The following is a 15,954-nucleotide window of genomic DNA, read 5'->3' as shown; positions in this document are numbered from 1 at the left end:
TTTTCCCCAAAGACAGTGCAGTATCAGTACCTACCCTGTCCCAGGCATCTGGGTTCCTCTCGCTAGGACCTAGGAGTCAAGCCCTCCAATGCCTGAAGGCATTTAGGATGCTTCTTTGCTCCAGCTCTACAAGTATCAAAATAGATTCTCCAGTCCAAAATCCATTCCAGTATTAGTCACTTCTGCCTCCCTCAGGAGAGTCATAACTTTTTCAGGCATATTTTGGAAGAATTGAGGACATCTTTCCTGATAACAGTTTGATGATGTTCTGAAATATTGTAAATGTGTTAGGCAACCACACTACCAATGCTCTCCTTGCTAGCAGCAGCTCACCTTTTCACATCACATAATAACCCATAAAACCCTTGCACTGCCTTTTTGGGACTGAATCGAGTATTTTGCCTGGAGAGAGTCACTCTCCCTTTCTTCTGCAGCCTGCTAAGTAGAGCCAAACCACACATGCAGACGTCTGCAAAGACTCGCTCAGCTGTAGCCATACTGCGTGTCATCAAGGAGGTTTTAGGAACCTGTTTCCAGTTCAGGTCTGCTGCAGATCCCCACGATTACCAGTGCCACCTCCTGGTACTGAAACGTACTGAGATCCAGCCATGCAGTAATGGTAGAATGAAAAAACAAAATATCATAGTCCTCTCTTCCTGCCTCGTTTCTGTTGTTCACTATAGACTTCTATAAACAGCTATTTCTTTTACAGATAAACAAGAAATTAAATATCCTTGTAGCTATAAATGAATGAAAGGATAGGGGAGCTTTCAAAGGCAAGAGGTTACAATTTTTTTGAGATATCCATAAAAAAAGCTAAACACAAACCAGATACATGCTCATCAAACCAGCTGAAGCTGAACAAGAGAAAGCTTAGGAGTTTGCAGTTTTATTCAGAAATGTCTATAGTCATTGCAGAACTGAGTAAATTCTTGCAGTGTTTATGAACCTTGGATATAAAACCTGAGATTTTGAGTGAAGATTTGAAACTGTGGGTTTTCCATGTCCTCACAGCTCAGATAGACAATTTACACTGATTAATCAAGGCAAATGAAAGGGAGAGAGGCAAGGCTACAGATAGGACACAGCTGCTGGCAGAAGGCAGAACAAGACTCCACTCAGGGTTCTGCCAATTTCTGTTCTCAAAGTGATCAAAGATGTGCCATTTCTTTCCATAGCAAGTCAGATATTATCCTCAAGTCCTGCCTACTACAGTATCCTTATCACCCTCAAGCAAAACCCCTCAAGCCTCCATCTCACTCAGAGCCTCACAGCAGGAGAAATCACAGCTTCAGATGTGAAAAAGCAGTGGTCTTCTCACTGTGTCCCCATATTAAATATATTTTTGCTAGTGCTGGGGTACCAGAAGAGCATAAAAGGCAGCGTAGCAGGCAGCTTCTTGCTCCAGGAGAGGGCAGCGAAACATGGCTCAACGTGGCCGGGAAAGGGCAAATGCACCTTGACCTGCTCAGTAATGCCTGCTCAGTCAACCCAAACGTTGACCTTGGTGGCAGAACCCAGGCAGATTCAACAGAAGGAGTTGTGAGTGGACTTTAATGTATTGCAAGTGCCATAAATTGATTTGTATCACTATTTCCTAGGGGAAAAATTATGCAACCACTTGCTTGTTCTCTGTCCACAGAGAAGAAAAAAAAGATGTCATTAGGAGGCAGTGTTCACTTGCACTTAGGTTAATAGGTCTCATTTGTTCTGTCAGTGTGGAGGGAGGAAGAACCAATGGAAGAACTTGTAATTCTCCTTTATAATTAAGATAATGTGATGCACTGGCCCTCAATCATATTGTTGGATGCTGTAGCATCCATGGCACATCTTGGAGAGACAGCGGCTATGATTAAACATTTTTGATAACCCATAAATATAACATTAGTTGCCTTGCTTAGGTTTCTGATAACATCATTCATTTCAGATCATTCAATTAGTGCAGACAAAGGGGCTCTTTCCAGGAGACATAATGTCATTGTCTCTGGAAAGGAACATACTTCCCAATGACTGTTTATCACTCTGTAATTACAGTGCTGTAGCAGCCATGCTCTATATTACAAGGAGTCCTTTTTGTGCCCAAGGATCCAGTAGTTTTTTGTTTTAATTTATTTTCCTCTTAAATACCTCCCGCTATTTAAGCAGTAATTCCCTGTAAATCAGTTGTTAGCAGCAGATAATGACTGGTTGGTTAATTAATAGCTGAAAGCAAAGCTGAGGATGTTCACTGCTCTAACAAACCAGTAGACATTAACTGTGAGGTTATTGCTAACATACCCTAAAATCAATGACTTCTTGCAGTGACAGGGTAGCCTATGTATCACTTAAAGAAGTTACCTGCCAGGTTGCAATAGGTGGTACCATTAGGAAAAATAGTCACTGACTTGTGGGTTGGGCCACATGCCCCTAAGCAGGCAGTGAGGTAACAGTGTTGGTGCAAACACAGCTAAGTTGTAGGGTCTGGGGACAGAAGGCCACCACTGATTTTTGGGAGGTGCTCGTGCAACTTTCTCTTATGGTGGTGCAGCTTTGGCTGCAGCCTGATGCCACCTGGGAGGGATGGTGTGCAGGAGCCAGAAAGGAAGTTTGGTCAGCCTGTGCTTTTCTTGCAGCCAAGAGAGCTCTCATGCATGGGACAGGCTGTGTGGGTGGCTGTGGCAGAGACGGGGCTATCCCTGTGCTCCCTTAGCTGCCTCTACTGGAGACTTTTTGGCATCAGCAGGACCCCAACTACTGCAACTGGGAGCTGTACCCTTGCCAGCAACAAAACAAAAACTCTTGGGTTTTTGTGTGTCCAGATCTGACTATTCAGAGTATTTAGGGGTGTATGTGTTCTGCTGGAGAGCTGTGTTAAGATGTTTTTAATGTAACAGGCTGCTCTGCTGCTCTCTCCACAGGACAGATTCTCAGATAATCTCTTTTCACAACATTCTCAATTAATATTTATATAAGCCTGTTTTATCTCTTCCATGAAATAAGGTTTGGAGCAATGCTACCATGAAGAAAGAAGAAGAGTCTAAAGCAGGCAGTAATTTATGTTCACACAGGACATGTAATGGACCAGCTGGCTTATTATGAACTAAAATACTGCAGTATCTTCAATACAGAGGATGGTAAGAGAGAATAAATGTTGACATTTTCATGGTGAGCAATGCAAGACCATCAAATCGAACAGTTTCTGGCATATAGTCAAAGCAGTGTTAAAATGGAAACTTGAGCAATATGAACATTTTTGCATTTCTTTTTTCCCTGAGTAGAAATGTGTGGCTGTAGGAAACCTCGTGGCATGAGTTCCCTGCATTGACACGGAGCCAGGGGTTTCCAACAGGCACTGTCCGATTTTTTTCTTAAGGAAAAGAAAAAAACCCAGCAAGGAGCTTCCTTGCATGACTGTGCCAGCTCTTCTCACCTGACACTGAGTGATAAATCAAGATAATCTCTGCTTGTTATCTTTTCCACAACCAAAGACAACAATTGTCCACTGTTTTGTTCACAGCCACCACTGGACATCTGCTGCCACAGCACTTCCTTACCTTCTCTTTCCTGAATGGAACAAATCAAATTGACATCCCCTTGTGGTTGCCCTTCCTGGCACCTTACATTCTGACTGTTTTCCCTGGATTTTCTCCACTTTCTCTTCATCTGCAGGAAAAGGTGGCACCACAGATCTTCAAGTCTTCTACCAGTATCCGGCTGACTGGTTATTTTCTCCCCCATATAAAGTATCTGAACCTCTCCTTCTCAGGTGCAACACTTTGGACCATTTCTGACAGAACTTCATTTAAATATTTGGGAGTTAATTCTCCAAGCTGCGAGGATCACTTCCAGTTCGGATCCTGGCCTCCTAGGATTTGCAACATCTCCTAATTGCATCATCTGTAGGTTGCATTTGTTTGCTTGTTGTTCAGTTGTTAATAAAAAATATTTAGTGGAACAGGGTATATGTAGAAGCTGCTGATTGACCTACTTGAAACATCCTCCCTCACAGTGATCCAGCTCTACCCATTGCTGCAGAGCTATTTTTCAACAGACTATGCACCTACTCCATTGTAATTATATCTGTACCACATTCCTTCGCTTGTCATATGTCAAAAAAGTTCCAAAAACTCAAGCACTATTGCATTTACTGCTTTCTCTTTATGCACTAGACAAGCTACTGTAACAAAGAACAAAATTAAATTGATTTGACACCAACTGTTCTTGACAAACCTATGTTTTCTTTTTTTCCTTCTTTCTTTTATTCCTTCTTTCTTTTTTTCATCACCATATCAGCTGGCTTCTTGCAAACTGATAGTTTAATTACTTCTTTCTGAATCTTTTAAGGACCTAAGTTTGACAGGTCTGTAAATCCCTGGGTCCTCCTTTTCCACTCTTTAAAATATAATACGCTGTGTTTGCCCTTCTCTTGTCTCAAGGACCTCCTCTCTCTAAGTTCTTAAAGATAATCACTAATGGCTCAGCAATTGCTTTAGATAGTGCTTTAAGTACTCTGAGGTGAATTCCATCAGGCCCTGCTGACTGAAGTACATCCATCTTATCTAAATATTCTTTAATCCCTTTCCCTCCCCTTCTAGTCTGTACTTTTGCCTCCTTGTAAAAATTAAGTTTAAACAACTGGTTGTGTCCTCTGGTGATGGATACACTTCATAATTGAAAGCAATCAAACATTCTTCACTATATCCCTAATATTTACCAAGGTTTACATTTCAGTTCTTCACATTACAATTCTAAAAAATTAAACTCATCGACCCTTATTCACTGGCTTCTAAACCAAAACACCACTCTGAAGGACAGATTCTTGCCTGAGGGTGAAGCTAAAAGAGGAATCTTGACTAAAACTCTGTGCTTTTTTCATTCAGAACTTCAACATCCACTGACAGACCTGTGATGATCACAACAGATGTTTCCATTTCTTCTCCAGGTGTTCCTAAAATATAACTAGCACCTTCATATCTGAGACTGCACCTGCAGCAGTGTCCATGCACAAAGCATCCCTTGTAATTAACAACTATAGTACTTTGAATTTGGGAAACTGTTAGAGCTGTTCTCTAGATATGTGCTAAATTAGAACATATTATGTCCATATGTTGCTTGTTTGTTTAAAGAAAACATCAACATCGAAAAAGTCCCAGTGGGTTTTCCATGTAAGCACTATATGAAGATCCACTGCCTTTTGCTCTGTCAACCACCTGATGATGTGGTACCCAGTGGGAAGATAACTTGGGTTTCTACCTATAGCTGGCCAGAACATCTTTTACTGCTGTTTTTAATAGTCCTTTTTTGCCCACTTTTTTCATCAGTAGTTTACAATCATTACAGAGCTTAGTGACAGTGAGTGCTGGCATACCAAGGCTTTCTCTAAAGAAGGGTGTTTTTTCATACAGTCAACGCTCTCGAGTTTTTCATCATCAGTTAGAGGGTTTTCTGCCAGAATAAAAGATATTTAATAACCTCAATTACTTTTTTGAGGTCAGTAGGTTTAAACCCCATCCCATTCCTAACAAATCAAAATGATTGCAAGGTATCAGCTTTTAAATGAAGAGCTGTTGGCTCAATTAATTTTGACAAAAAGCTATCAAGATGCAGGAGAAAGCTGGAGACACACCAGCTGTCTCCTCCACGTGCCCAGTTCAGGGTTTCTGTTTGACCCTGCTAAGCCTGGATGGCCAGCCAACATTGCTTGTGGCTTGAAACTCTGCTCACAACTCTCATATGAGGATTTACCCACAGCGACTCAATATTTGTGACTCATCTGCAAGCATCCTCTTTCACTGATGCTGGATAGGAAGAGTATGTTAGGGTACAGTTAGGATAGGAAGGAAGGAAGCTGCTCACTTCTTGCCTTCTCTGTGTCTAAAGCAGTATTTGGGACTTGTCCTCAGACCCTTCTACTTCTCAGTTTCAGGTGTGTGCTTAAGGCGTTAAATTCAGAGTCCAGATATGAACTTGTGTATTGCTACCAGCAATTGCCCCATGCCTCTGAATCGAGACAGTCCAAATACTCCAGGATAAAGCTTGTAGTGGCTCAGAATAAACCTTCTCATTTGATCTGTCTCTGGAAATGCACATTCAGAGGACAAAGATAAAACAAAAATTTAATCCTTCTTCCAAAACGCTTTTCCTCTACAGAAAGAATGACATTTGAAATGAGAGCTGGATTGGGAATTTTCTAACTACCTTTTAAATCAAAAAACTATGCTCAGTCAAAACTGACTCTTTTTGCAGTACATACTGGTTTTGATGAAACACTCACTGGCAGCATTGCTGTAGTCTAGAACAGAACTTATGTGAAATCCAAGAAGGGGAGAGGCACACCACAGAGCTGGCAACTGCCAGTTTGAAGGATGCTCACTCTTGACACAAAATACTCCCATTTGCACTTATAATTATCCATATCCCGTATGAAGACAATCATCAGACCTAACTTCTAACAGAAAGATGATTTCTAAAACCTCTACAATACACTAACTCACTGCCACTTAAATCAAAATAGATTTGAAATTCTCATGTCTGGGATATTGCCCTATGGAAAACCCAACGTTTGAGCATTATTTGAAAGCATTAACTACCAGATGAAACTTTCCCATAACACCTCAGACACCTCATTTCCTTCTTGGTCCGGAAACAGCACTGTTGGGTTCCTCAGCTGGGACAGCTGGCCGACATCTGCTCTCTACTGCTTACATGGAACAATTAGCAATTACTATGTTCATCTGTGTTTTCTAAATTTGGAAATATCATATAAAAGGAGTCATTTTTATCTCACGAGTCTTCTATACATCATCTGATATAGAAACAAAAATGCTTCTTAAATGGCCATTTTCTCTGAGCCTCACTGCCCATCCTCCTTTCGTAACCCACCCTTGTCTTTCCACTCCCCTTTTCTTTTTTCCTAGACATTTTACTTTGGAGGACCTTTATCAGTCTGAAAATGTTCATTTTTAAAATACAAGAATGTGTCCAACCTACACTTATCATCTCTAGATTTTGAATTGGTATAATCTCTTTGAGGAAGACTGCATTTTCATGTCTAATTTTAAACTCCTACTTGTAATTTTTTCTTCTATTATAAAACCCTCTTGATAACTACTTGATTAAGATGATAAACAATATGGTCTCTCCTAGCCACCTTCGTCAAAGTTCAGTAACTCAGCAGGCCAACTTTAGCAATAAGCTTCAACTTCTGAATTTTCCAGTTCCTGAAGTACAGAGGAGCCAAGACTACAAATCACTTTAAGAACCAGTTGATAAGGACCTCCCAAACTGCCAGGTTGGCCTTAATCAGACACCGAGTCAGTTTAGAAGCATTCACAGGTTTGTTTTTTTCTTGTCTATAATACCAGGAAACCATTGGGTTGATGTCCTGGTGTGAGCCAGGATTAAGCCAATTTTTCTTTTCACTGATTTTTTTTTTCTTCAGTAAGCTTTCTTGTAACTAGCAACTGTGTGTTCTGCTAGGCTGATAAGACAGTGGAATGTTTTTCTAACTACTGAGGCTTCAAGGTTACACCTTCACTCTGCCGGCTCAGACACTATGGGGAGATCTCTGACCCCCCCCGTGGGAGGCTGAGTTAGACAGACAGCAAAATTGGCCAAAGATATTCCATTCCATATATCTACGTAAGCTCAGAGGAAGGACAGAGATCTTAGAAGACAGCTTCCTCCTTCTTCTTGCCGCTCTCTTCCGTCCATGGCCGGCGTCCGGGGAGGACTCTGCTCATCCATCACCGCCGACCCTTAGGCTCGAGCTCTCCTGACCCTCATAACTCTCCGCTTTCTCCAGCAGCGGCTCCGGGATTTCTCGGGACTCTTGCCAGTTCAGGGGAGTGCTGCGGGAGTTGCTGGGGGTGAGGGGAGGCGAGAGGCTTTTGCCCATATCTGAATATATCTGTATATAATTGTATATATTTTCTTGTGTGATTCATTAGTGTTTTAATTAAAGCTGTGTAGTTTAGTTTTCAATCCAGCCAAGTCTCTCTCCTTTTCTCTCTCTCCTTCCCTAACTGGGTGGGGGGGGGAGGGGATCGAGAGCATTGTTGTCGGACCTGAGTCAAACGGTGACAGTTGAGGTTTCCACAATAACTACCAGTAAAAAAGTCAAGTAAATCTCACCAGAATCAGGAACTTGTCATTGTTTGCTAGTATCTTTAGAGAGCATCATTATTTCTGGGAAGACAGAGTTGCCCATGGAGCTTTGCTCCTCACCAAAGACTCCATAAAAGGCCCCATACCTTCTCTGTGTGTATCTGCTCATCACCTAAAGAAGGTAAAATTTGACTGTTCTCATTGTCTTTTGTAAACAGTGCAGCATCAGTGATTTTTAATACTATGCTTCCACTCCTTAGGAATGGTAAATTTGCCAGTACAATAATTTCCTTACTGCTGCACAAAGGATTCTGAGCTTCCCACTGAACTGCTCAATAGCTGTTTAAGAAAAAAAAAATAAATAAAAATAAATAAAATAGGGGGGTATTCTCTGTTATCTTTAGCAGGAGGAAGACAGTAAAGCCCTTGGATCAAGAAGCTGCCCATGGCATCCAATTATTTGTTTTCACTGCACTGAAGAAAAAAATAGAGTAAAAGAAAATTAGCTACATTGATTCATGCATTGATTGCTGGCTGGCGTTTCATTTTGGGTTGCCCCTGGGACAGCAGCATCAGCCAGACTGGTTCCTTAGTCATGAACATGCTACACAGAAAGTATCCTGATGGCTCCGTGTGAGGAGCACCACTTTTTGTTTTTTGGTCTCTCAGTTGAGCAAGGAGGAAATCTGGCTCCCCCTAATCACAGGCTGCCACAGCAGCAACTCACTGCTACAGCCCATGAGCTACCACAGCCCTGACGATATGGTTCCCCAAAATGCAAAGACCCTGTAGATCTTGTCTATGGGATCGCTTGGAAGAAGACCCATGTCCCTGATGAGAAGGCAACAGTCTTTTAGACTTTTGCAATGGGTCTGGTGGTTCCACAGTTTTCAAAGAGGCACAAGGCAAAATATGGTATTATGAAATTAATATGATAAAAAAACCAGTTAACTGTTTTTTAAGTTTTTTTGAAACCAGGATATTTTTAACTGTATCTTAAAAAAACCAAAAATCAATCTATAATGGGCACCTTATTGCAAAACCCTGTGTATTAAAGCTGAAATCATGTTCAGCTTCCCCTTGTGCCAGAAGCCCTATAATGGAGGGTCAGTGCCCTTCCTCAAGTTGTAGTTATAACATTTAAAAAAATATATATATACAGACTAATAAGTCATCATGAGGAAAGGAACAATTCTGGATCAAGCCAGAAGAAAACAACAGAGCAGGCCAGAAATCCACAATTAGCTTGTGTGCTGGTCACTGTTTGCAGCCAGAAAAGAACACTAAACAATCTCTCCTCATTTAAAAGTTATCTCCCCAAAAGTGAGTTTGTTACTATTCATAAAACATACTGTACCTTACCTTACAAGACTCTCTGTACACTAAGCTATAAATTCCTATTTGTGAGCATGTAGCAGAATCTGTAGCTATATATTTCAGTTTGTATACATGCCATGAATTGATGTTTATGAAGCTGAGTAGTTAAAAATGTTATGGGCATTACTCAGATTTCCTTCCACTGATAGCAACAAATTTCTTCAAAGATACTGAAATGTTTAATGTGCTGAGGTATAACGATTAAAGGTTCAGTAGATTTTAAAAGTGTTAAGGTTCTGATTGTTTGGGATTTTTTTTCTATTGGACATGGTAGCTTTACAGCCACTGGGGGAAAAAAATTATAGTATAAGAACATCAAACTTATAATGGAAAACTAACATTTCCTCCCCAAAAAACCAGAACTGTAGTTAGTCACTGATACTACATTATGACAATCACTTTTCTGTACCTCAAACTAATCATCAATTATTAGTCACACCTGAGCAAAAACCTGAAATAAGCAAAAGGGAATTTCAATATGTTTGATTAAAAATACTTTAAAATACAAATTTTAAAGGAAAATCAACCTTTTTTCAACATGTTAGTTTTGACTGAAACAAAATTTTTCAGTTGTGTATGCTAAGGCAAAATAAAAATGTTGCTTTGGCTCTTGCCAAAGTGAAATAGTAGTTCTGCATGGCCTAACAGCACCTGGAGGAGTTGTGGGTTCCATGTTCCAAGTCCTCTCCCACAGTGGAGCTTCCCATGCAAAATGTATTTCTTATATTGCAGCTTAGACCTCAGATATAGAAACTAATAGCAGATTCAGTTCTCACTGGGAGGCTGCCCAGCCTCCCAAAAAACCAAGGGCAGTCGTGGGACTTCCGAGGGCTACACCAGGCTGCTTCATGCACCATGTTTTTTTCCATGATAGACAGGTATAGCCTGGCGTGGGGAGCTCCAGCAGGGGGAAACTGGGCACAAAACATACATCACCCAGAATGTATATTGGGGACAATACAGGTGAATGCTGAAATGACTCTACAGTATTTTGTTTCTGTGCTACAAACTTCAAGATTTTGGACTGTGCTAACCCCATGGCAAATTAAAAGTGTCCTTTGCATTTTCATTTCTGGAACACCAGAACTCCTTATTTATAAGAAAAATCACCACGGAAGAACTATATTTTGACAAGAAATTTGTAGTGAACAGTATTTACAAGCAAATGATGGGACTGCATGAGCCTAACAGCTGCCAATCAGTTATTAAAATATACAGTAATGAAGTAGCAGTTTTTTGTAATCAGAACCATAATATCAAGGACAAGAGGGCTAAACCCATGGCAGAGTGAGGTGGTACCATCTCACAGTTCCTTACATAGCCCCTCCTTCATAAAGGATTTTTTTTTTTTTCCTTCAGATGAACCCCTTTCTCTAGAAATATTCACAGTCCTGAAGACCCCCCTGGTTCTCCCAGACATCCCCAGTGACATCCCTCTCCCCCAGCGCTGCAGCACTCTTACAGAAGGCCTCACAGTCAGTATGCTGATGCTAAATAACACCATCATCTTTTCTAGCCAACAAAAGGCAGCTTCCACCCTGGAGTCTGAAGCAGTACTTTTCCATTTGATTAACTGCACACAGTGCATTGCCTACAGCAGCTCATTTGAACACCCCTCCCCCGGGATGGAGATACTCAGAGGGTGGCTCCTTGTGCCACCTGTTGTTGTTTCACCTCCTCTTCCCGGAGCTGAGGTACACCCAAAGTGAAATGGGGAGCTGCAGTGTAGGCACAGTGGGGCTGTGCCTCAGCACTGCATTATCCTCCAAACTGAAGTGAAAATAAACAAGAGTAGCACAGCACATCTTTATCTTCACTACTGATAGTGACAGCTTTACTCAATTTTAGGCAGCTATCAAGTAATCAGAATTAATTAAGAAGCAGAAGGAAGGACTGTGCCAGGATCAAAATGAAGCGGTGGGCACTGGAGCATGTCGGGTTCTCACTGCACATCTCCCTCTTCTATATCACCACCAGGGGTTTCCCACCACTGCCATCAGACAGCAGCTCCATCCACCAGGAAGCCAGCTCCTCCTGCCACACTTCTCCCTGGGCTTCAGAAACAGCTGTCAGTCCAGCTTGTCTCCATAGGATGCTTATGCATGCCTGCCTGTCTTAATCTGCTTTGAAGAGCCTGATAAGAAGGCTTGCAAGTGTTAATAACTCCCAGCAAGTCCCTCTTGCACCTTGAACCCAAATCAGAGTTTTCACTTGGTCAATGCTCCCAATCCCTCCTGTGCTCACTAGCTGTGACAGACACCATGGGACATACGGTTTCATTGGAAGGCCAAAGGCAATTTCTTCTTCATACATCCCAGAGGAAAAGAGCAGCCTCAGGAACACTTCAGTCTGTGGCTGCACCTCTCAAAAAACTAGTAGGTACTTTCAAAGGACTTGAGTGTCAGAGGTCATCTCAGTTGCAGCCTTTGCATATGGAGGGATTGGATATTTTTGGCTGCAATAAAGAGGGGCTTTTTATTAATGTATAGGACCTCCCAGCAGTCAGAAATCAACTTTCAGCCCCAAGTTCTGTGTTTCACACATCATACAAGCTGTGAGGGTGCCTGGAGATGCAAGCTTCCAAACATGTAATTAGGGCATGAATTAGGACAGCTCATGTGATATCTCTGGCTTTAACTGCATTTTACCACTGTCATTAAACACCACTTGGGTTGTAATCTGTAATCATTTCATCTAACTGCACATACTGGCAAACAATTAATGGCTCCTCCATAAATCCCAGTGGCTGAGCAATAAGCAAGCTACAGACACAGACTCTACTAATTAAGTTGAGCACAAACTTCCTTATGACACTGATAAACAACTGTTTCCCTGGGAACAGGACTGAAAGCACATTCACAGCAGGCTAAAAGAGGACATCTAAAGGAAACGTACTTTTGGAGCAAGGTAGTTGTTCCTTGTAGCTGTTATTTTCCCTTATGAGGTGTGATCCTGACCCATGGTAACTGTCTAGAAAACAGATTTAGCTAGATTATAGCAGAATCACTTAGGTTGGAAAAGATCCTTAAGATCGTTAAGTCCAACCATTAACCCTACTCCACCAAGTCCAGCACTAAGCCATATTCCTAAGCACCACATCTAGATAACTTCTAAACACATCCAGGGATGGCGACTCAATCACCTCCCTGGGCAGCATGTTCCAACTATCTGACAACCACTTCAGTGAAACAGCTCTTCCTAATGTTTACTCTAAACCTCCCCTGGCACAGCTTGAGGCCATTTCCTCTTGTTCTGTCACCAGTTACTTGTGAGAAGAGACCAGTGCCTACCTCTTTACATCCTTTCAGGTAGTTTTGAGGATGAGGTGGTCTCCCCTCAGCCTCCTTTTCTTCAGACTAAACAGCCCCAGTTCCCTCAGCCAGTCCTCATAAGACTTATTCTCAAGGCCTTTCACCAGCTTCATTGCCCTTCTTTGGACATGCTCCAGCACCTCAATGTCTTTCTTGTACTGAGGTGCCCAAAACTGAACACACTACTCAACATGTGGGCCTCACCACTGCTGTATATAGCAGGAGGATGACTTCCCTAGACCTGCTGGCACTATTTCCAATACAGGCCACAATATCACTGGCCTTCTTGGACACCTGGGCACACTGCTGGCTCATATTCAGCTGCCTATCAATCAGAACACCTAGGTCCCTTTCTGCTGGGCAGCTTTCCAGCCACTCTTTCCCAAGCTTGTAGCATTGCATGGGGTTGTTGTGGCCCAAGTGCAGGATGCAGGACTTGACCTTGACCTTGTTGAACTTCATACAGTTGACCTCCACCAATTGATTTAGTCTGTAGACCCTCCCTACCCTCAGGCAGATCAACACTCCCTCTCAACTTGGTGTCATCTGCAAACTTACTGAGGCTGCATTCTGTCTCCTCATCATTGATAAAGATGTTAAAAAGTAGTCCCAACACTGAGCCCTGAGGAACCCCACATGTGACCAGCCACCAGCTGGATGTAACTCCATTCACCACCACTCTTTGGGCCCAGCCATCCAGTCAGTGTTTTACCCAGCAGAGCACACATCTGTCCGAGCCGCAGGTTTTTCATCAGGATGCTGTGGGAAACCACATCAAACACATTATAGACATCCAGGTAGACAACATCCACAGCCTTTCCCTCATCAACCAGGAAGGTCATATTGTCACAGAAAGAGATCAGGTTTGTCAAGCAGGACCTCCCTCTCATAAACCCATGCTGACTGAACCTGTTCACCTGGTTGTTCTGTACATGGTGCGCAATGGCACTCAAGATCATCTGCTCCACAACCTTCCCTGACACTGAGGTCAGACTGACAGATCCATAGTTCCATGTTTCCTCCCTTTAGTCTTTCTTGTGGATGGGCACCACATTTGCTACCCTCCAGTCCACTGGGACCTACCCAGTTACCCAGGACTGCTGGTAAATGATGGAAAGAGGCTTGGTGAGTGCATCCACCAACTCCTTCATTACTCTTGGGTGCAACACATCCAGCCCCATAGACTTATGGATGTTTAGGTGGTGTATCAGGTCACTGACCATTTCCTCTTGGATTACAAATGTCTCATTCTGCTTCATGTCCCCATTTTCCAGCTCAGGGGACTGGATGTCCAGGAAACAACCACTTTGACTGCTAAAGACTGAGGCAAAGAAGGCATTTAGCACCTCAGTCTTTTCCTCATCCTTTGTCACTATGTTTCCCCCTGCATCCAATAAAGAATGGAGATTCCCCCTAGTCCTCCTTTTGTTATCAATGTATTTATAGAAAGATTTTTTAATTGTCTTTGACAGCAGCAGGCAAGTTGAATTTAAGTTGAGCTTTGGCCCTCCTGATTTTCTCCCTGCATTGCCTTACATCTGTTTTCCTCATGAGAGGCCTGTCCTCTCTTCCAGAGGCCATAAACTCTCCTTTTCTTCCTGAGTTCCAGCCAAATCTTTCTATTCAGCCAGGCTGGTCGTCTTTATTATCATGGTCAAATTTATCCTGAGAAGAATGGAAAACACTTCTGAAAAATCTGCAGCACATGCAAACAGCCTTTAATTAGGCATCATTACACAACTACCCTGATCCAAGACCCTCCCCCCCCCCCCCCCCCCCCCAACTGTTATCTGCCTCCTCCTACCTAAAACACCCCCACCCCCCGGCAACTCCCTCTTGAAGCTCTTTGCAACATCTCAAGAAATTCAAATGCCTGATCTTAGAGGAAAATAGTTTCTAATTAAACATACCGTGTGGGTGTGAATGAAGCTGGGCCCACTCCTTGCCTCACTGATATCAACAGAAAAATGTTTTTCTTTTTTACTGCAGGCATCAGCAGAGGCGATGGGGTTTTGAAGGAACAGAGGTTCACCAGTACTGACAATTAATAGGGCTTTTCTTAAGATTTGGTGAAAGCCTGAAGTTTCCTAAATTTCAGACTTCGGGTCCAGGCTTGACTGGGAGGGTGTGCTCTGAAGGACCAGGAGAGCCTCACTGGAGGTCAGAGTGTGACTGCTGGGGAACAGCTAGCCAAGAAGCTGGGCTGTTCATGCAAACGTTAGCAACTGACAGGTCCACTCTGGATGTGAGCATCAAAGAGAATCTTTAAAACCTTATTCTGCACCACATCAGAGCATCATTTTGTGGGGTTTGAATAAAATTTAAGTATTCAGGGAATGCTACATAGAATTTTCACGGCAAAATGGCAAAAATAGGTTACTTTGTAGCCTGAAAATCTACCTAAATAACTTTCAAATACATTCCTTTTTTATATGAGGACTTCAAAAGAAATCTATATTTCCTCATTTTCCTATTAAAATCCTTCAGAATTATACAGAAACATACAAAAAATACAAAAAAGTGTTATAAGGACAGACAGATAGGCACAAATCTTGCCAACATCACAATACAGAAAGGTGAAGATGGAGCATGTTTTTCTTTCATTTAGATAGCAGTCCCCTCAGGCCAGAATAGTTCTAGATGGTGTTCAAGCTCCTGATGATTTGAGCTCCAGCTCCCCAGTTCCTCCCCTCATCTTCTCAGGGGGCCTACAGGAAAGCTGGAGAGGGACTATTTACAAGGGCATGTAGTGATATGATGAGGAGGAAATGGTTCCAAACTGGAAGCAGGGAGATTTAGGTTAGATACTAGGAGGAAATTCTTCGTTATGAGGTGGTGAGACACTGTAATGAACAGGTTGCCCAGGAAAGCTGTGGATGCCCCCTTTCTGGAAGTGTTCAAGGCCAGGTTAGATGGGGCTTTGAGCAACCTGGTCTAGTGGAAGGTTAGACCTGCCCATGGCAGTAGAGTTGGAACTTTAAGGTCCCTTTCAAACCATTCTACGATTCTTCCACACAGCTAACACAGCTCTCTGCCCCACTTAAGCCACGCAACAGCATGTTGACCAGCATGGTTGTAAGCAGCAACTCCTCAGAAAGCTGGGGGGGTGGGTGGGGGAAATGAGCTAGAAGTTTTGCCTGACACCACTAGGAATTATGGAATTTATTACATCAGCACAATG

Source organism: Apus apus, chromosome 4 (genome assembly GCF_020740795.1).
Source record: "Apus apus isolate bApuApu2 chromosome 4, bApuApu2.pri.cur, whole genome shotgun sequence".
Lineage (NCBI taxonomy): Eukaryota > Metazoa > Chordata > Aves > Apodiformes > Apodidae > Apus > Apus apus.
Note: the sequence above shows the minus strand (reverse complement) of the source record.